Consider the following 6,000-nt stretch of genomic DNA (forward strand, 5'->3'; position numbering starts at 1 on the left):
GATGAGGACGATTTGCAGTATGGGGAGGGATTGCGAGCTTCTCCTCGGAAGGGAGGTCGAATGGGGATGGTTGATGGACGGAAAACGGCTAGAGATTTGAGGCCGGACTTCGAGGAGGAGTATTTGAAAGATGAGATTGCTTTTGTAGAGAAGTTGCGTCGCTTTGCATTGTCTTCCAAACCGAAAACTGTACAGGGGAAGGTTTCAGTGGGACTGAGCAGCGTGTTGGAGCCTGAGGTGGAGGAAGGTTTTGGGGAGGATCATTTAATGGCGGGGAAGGGGGTGCAGCAATATACTCAGAGTATTATGGTGGTGGAATGAGAAGGAAGGGGGTCTGAGGAGGGTAGGGAGAGTGAGCTGATGGTGAGTACGGGGATAGAGATGACGAATAAGGGGTTGCCTGATGGGAGTGCCCGTGGTTCGGTTGAGGGGAAAGAAGGAGAGAAACGGGGTGGGATAATGACTGAGGAATTATGTTTGACGCCTATGGGGTGGGGTGATGCGGCTGGGAGTGATTTGTTGGTGGGGATGGGTGAAGTGGGGGGTGGTGAGAAGAACAAATGTGGAGCTAGGAGGTGGGTGCGGCTGGAACGTGATTTTGCTGAAGGGGGTGGGAGTGTTGCCGGGGTTGGAAAAGAGGAGTTGACTAATGTTTTTAATAAAAGAAATAGGTGCGAGGTGGAAAATGAGGATGCTGTGGGTAATAAGAGGGTTGCGATACACAGGGATGTGTTGATATCTGAGGCGGAGGTTGATAGTAATCAACCCCGCCGGGCCCAATGAATTGTTTGAGCCTTAACTGCAGGGGGCTGGGCAACCCCGATGCAGTAGGCGGTCTTCAGAACCTTATCCGACGGGAGGCCCCGGCTATGATATTTCTCTGTGAAACGAAGTTGAGTAGTCGTGAGATGAGTAGGTTAATTGGTAAGGTGGATGGATATACGGGTGTAGCTGTAGATAGTGTGGGTCGCTCAGGTGGGCTTGCGTTTTTGTGGAAAGAGGAGGTGTCGTGTGTCATGAGGGCGGCTGCGGTCCATTTTATGGACTTCGATGTTGAATGGAATGGATTGAAGTGGCGGGTTACAGGATTTTATGGGTGGCCGACTGTTCAAGATAGGCATCTATCATGGCAGCTGCTGCGAATGTTGGCTGGGGAGGGAAATGGTCCTTGGCTGTGTGTGGGTGATTTCAACGAGATTTTGTACTCTACTGAGATGAAAGGTGCTTCGAGGGCGCAATGGCAGATGAATAACTTTCGTGATGCGGTGGATGAGGTGGGTATTCGGGATCTTCCTATGGAAGGCTATGCTTTTACTTTTGATAATGGACAGGTTGGGGAGGATAACAGACAGTCTCGTATTGATAGGGCTATGGCTAACGAGGAGTGGTTTGATCTTTTTCCTTATGCTCGAGTGGTTCATCTAAACAGGGAATGGTCGGATCACTGTCCGATTAAGGTTGTGGGAGATCGGCGGGTGGGGCGAGAGGGCCGGGGTGATAGGACGTTTAGGTTTGAGCATATATGGGTAGGAGAGGAGGGGTGTGAGGAGGCTATTAAAAGGGGGTGGAGCAGAGGGGGTGGTGATTTTACGGAATGTATTGATTGGTGCGCTCGGGAATTGGTGGAGTGGAAGGGGGTTAGTATAGGGAAGATCATGAAGAGCCTTGTCAAGAAGAGGGCGCGTTTGAAGGTGCTAAATGAAGGTGTAAGGAGTTTAGGGCGTGTTCAGGAGAGGAAGCGGGTGGTGATGGAGATAGCGGCACTCTTGCGTCAGGAGGAGAGGTTTTGGCGACAGCGCTCTCGGGCTATTTGGCTACGTGATGGGGATAGGAATTCCAAATTTTTCCATAGAGCTGCTAGCGAGAGGAGGAAGAAGAATTTTATCTCTAAGGTTAGTGATGATTTGGGGAATGTTTTTGAGGGTACTGAGGCTGTATCACGGTGTGCTGTAGCTTACTTTGGTGAGCTTTTCGGTTCGGGGTCACCGGCGGGCTTTGATGATATTTTGGCGGTTGTGGAGGGTCGTGTCACGGGTGAGATGAACGCGGGGTTGGCAGAAGATTATACGGGTGGCGAGGTGGCAATAGCATTGAATCAGATGCATCCGTTGAAGGCGCCGGGACCAGATGGCATGAACGGCCTTTTCTATCAGACATACTGGCATATTGTTGGACCTGCGGTGATAAGGTTAGTGCTGAACATTCTTAATGGGGCCCCTATTCCAGCGGGTCTAAATGATACTAATATTGTTTTAATACCGAAGAAGAAGGCGCCTGATAAGATGGCTGATTTTAGGCCAATTAGCTTGTGCAATGTAATTTATAAATTGGTTTCGAAGGTGCTAGCTAATAGAGTGAAGAGGTTTTTGAGTGATGTTGTGTCAGAGAATCAGGGAGCTTTTACTCCTGGTAGGCTGATTAGTGATAATATTCTGGTTGCTTTTGAACTGTTTCATCATATGAAGAATACTAGAAGTAGTGGGGGTCATTTGGCGTTGAAACTTGATATGGCGAAAGCTTATGATCGGGTCGAGTGGGACTTTTTAGAGGCTGTTTTATGTCGGATGGGATTTCATGAGCGATGGATTAGTACGGTTATGAGGTGTGTTCGGTCGGTGCGATATTCTGTGCTTGTTAATGGTCGTCGGTCTGAGTCCTTTCTACCGGGAAGGGGGTTACGTCAAGGGGACCCGTTATCGCCTTATCTTTTTCTCTTATGTGCGGAGGTGTTGTCTGGCATGTTGAGAAGAGCAGCTGAGATGGGTTCGATTCATGGTATTAGGATCGCTCCGCAGGCCCCAAGTGTTTCACATTTATTCTTTGCTGATGATAATATAATATTTGTGAAGGCTAAGGAGAGTGAGGCTAGGGAGGTTAAGCTTATCCTTGATCGCTATCAGCAGGCCTCGGGGCAATTAGTGAGTCTGCCGAAGACCACGGTTTCTTTTAGTCGTGGTACCAGTTTGGCGAGGAAGCAGCTGATTGGGAGTGTGTTTGGAGTGAGGCAGGTAGTGTGTCAGGAGAAATATTTGGGTTTGCCGACTGTTTTGGGGAGGTCTAAAAAGGGTCTAACGGATTTGATTCGTGACAAGTTGAGTAAGAAGTTGCAGGGATGGAAGGGTTCGTTTCTCAGTAAAGCGGGTAAGGAGGTGCTTATAAAGGCGGTGGCCCAAGCTATACCAACTTATGCGATGAGTGTTTTTCGAATTCCATCTAATTTCTGTGATGAATTAAGATCCCTTGTGTCGAGGTTTTGGTGGGGTACAGAGAATGGGAGGAGGAAGATACCTTGGATCGCCTGGCGGAAGCTTTGTTTACCTAAGTGCCGTGGGGGGCTTGGGTTTCGAGACTTTGTCAAGTTTAATAGTGCGTTGCTGGGTAAGCAGGCATGGAGGCTACTTACTGATGAGAATAGTTTGATGACAAGGCTGTTAAAAGGTAAATATTTTCCTTCTACTTCTTTTCTGGAGGCAGGTTTGGGAACAAATCCGAGTTATTCGTGGAGGAGCATTTGGGAAGCACGGTCTGTGCTGTCGTTGGGGTTACGGCGAAGGGTGGGAGATGGGCTCTCCACGTCGGTGTGGCGGGATCCGTGGGTGAGGGGAACTAGTTCGGGGATGGTAATTTCGCCTAGGGGGGAGGCTGATGTGGGGCTGCGTGTGGTGGATCTTATGGAGGAAGGGGGAAGGGGGTGGAATAATGAGTTGGTCGAGTCCTTGTTTCTCCCGTTTGAGAGTGAGAGGATACTCAGGATGCGTGTTGGTGATCAGCTGGTTCGGGATGAATGGTTTTGGAGTGGGGAAAGGGATGGAGTATATACTGTTCGGTCGGCTTATAGACTTTTGGTTAAGCAAGATGGGGATGTGGAGGGACCTTCGAGTTTTCTATCTGCTAGCTGGCTTTGGAATAAGATTTGGAAAGCACCTGTTTTACCGAGGATTAAAGTGTTCATGTGGCAGCTGTGTAATGAGGCTATTGCTACTAGAGGCAATATCTCAGCGCGGGTGGGTTCGATTGGGGGTGAGTGTGTTCGATGTGGGGATTGTTTGGAATCTTGTTTGCATGTGATTCGCGGGTGTGGCTGGACTGGTGGCGTTTGGGAGGGGCTGGAGGTGGAGGTGCCGTCTTGGTTAGGATTTGCCAGGGTTAAGGACTGGGTGGAGGTAGCTTTGACGGATCTGGCGATACGGGAGCAGGTGGTTTTCATGACTGGGTGTTGGGCTATATGGGAGAGGAGGAATAAAGCAATATTTGAAGATGGAGATTGGAGGGCGGAATTAGTGGTTAAACGGGTTGGGGATTTGGTAGCCGAAATGGAGGAGAAGGGGAGTTCGGAGGTGGCGGTGGGAGTACGGGGAGTGGCGGCTGAGGTTGGTGGGTGGAGAAAGCCGGATGACGGAGTGGTGAAGGTGAACGTGGATGCGGCTGTGGTGGAGGGTGTGGGGATAGGGTTAGGTGCGGTATGTCGAAACGATAGGGGGGAGGTTGAGTGGTGTAGTGTGGAACAGGGGTCGGTGGCGATGGAACCAGAAGAGGCGGAAGCAGCTGCTATCTTGTATGGACTCAAGGAGGCTCGAAGGAGGAATAATCGAAAGGTTATTTTGGAAGGTGATTGCTCGAATGTTATCCATGATCTACAGCTGAAACGGAAGGGACGCAGTAGTATTTTTTTGATTTATATTGACATTTTTGCCTTATGTAGTTTTTTTGACCTTGTCTCGTTTAAGTGGTCGCGTAGAAGTTTTAATAAGGTCGCTTATGAGCTAGCTCATCTGAGGCCATGGACGGTAGGTTCTCGTAGATGGTTGGCGTCTTTTCCGTTGGACATTTCTGATGTAGTTCGTGCTGATTCTGATAATATATCTACTTAAACCCTTGTGGGTTTATATCAAAAAAAAAATTAAAAAAAATGTCTGGATCCGAATCTGAATGGAGGACCTAATTATGCCCCAAAAAACCAAATTGACTCCAGTACTTGGCCCTATTCATCTTAATCCGAGTGTTTATTATTGTATATAGACCGTCATTCCCAAATAACTTGATGATAACCCATCTAAACATGACAAGAATCGACCTAGTCTAAATTCTTTCAAAACTGAATTGACCCGACTTAATTGACACGTTTTGTCAAGTTTAGGTTTAGGGCTGTGTTTGGACGTTGGTTTTGATTTGTTTTCATTAATCCATTTTGCAATCATTTGAATCCGATTTTAGCTCTAGAAACTTATTCTAAATTTCATAATGCACCATCATGTAAAATATACTCCCTCCATATCACACCAACGGTAACATTGACTTTTTTACATTTGTCGAAGCACGTTTTGCAACGTGAATATCTTTAGTTACACATTATTAAAAATTATAAAAATTTGATATTCTTATACCATTCATGACGATAATTCAAACAAAATCTCACATAACTATATTTTGTCTTATAGATTAAGAATAATATCGAAGATTCCCGACGACCATGAATAGTGCTAAGATTTCTCAATGTTTTTTTTTGGTACATATGAGGTTAAGCCCGAAGATTATCAATGTTACCATTAGTGTGGTATGGAGGGAGTACAAAAATTTGAAAGGCTGTATTTTATTAATTTATTAAAAATAGTTTAACTCACAATAAACCATACTATTCCACCATTGTTACCTCTAACACCCGCTAAATATGATGATAAGTTCCGATAATGATTAAGTTTTATATTTATTTAAGCCTACTTTGCTCCTCCATTAACACACTGTCTCTAACCACCACTATTCCACCGCCATTAACACAACCAAAAGCATCACACAAAGCAGATATCAATCAATTAAGGAGATCGCCTAAAAGAGTCAGAACTACTATTGTTAATTGATTGCTCAAAATTTAATACAGTGTACATATGTACTTGATTATTAGCTCCAAACTCAAAAACTTAGTCCAAAACAACAAGATTATCATATGTGCTTAATTAATTAATAACCCTAATAAATTAGGGTGTAAGACGGTTTTCTCCTCGT

Source organism: Silene latifolia, chromosome 3, assembly GCF_048544455.1.
Source record: "Silene latifolia isolate original U9 population chromosome 3, ASM4854445v1, whole genome shotgun sequence".
Lineage (NCBI taxonomy): Eukaryota > Viridiplantae > Streptophyta > Magnoliopsida > Caryophyllales > Caryophyllaceae > Silene > Silene latifolia.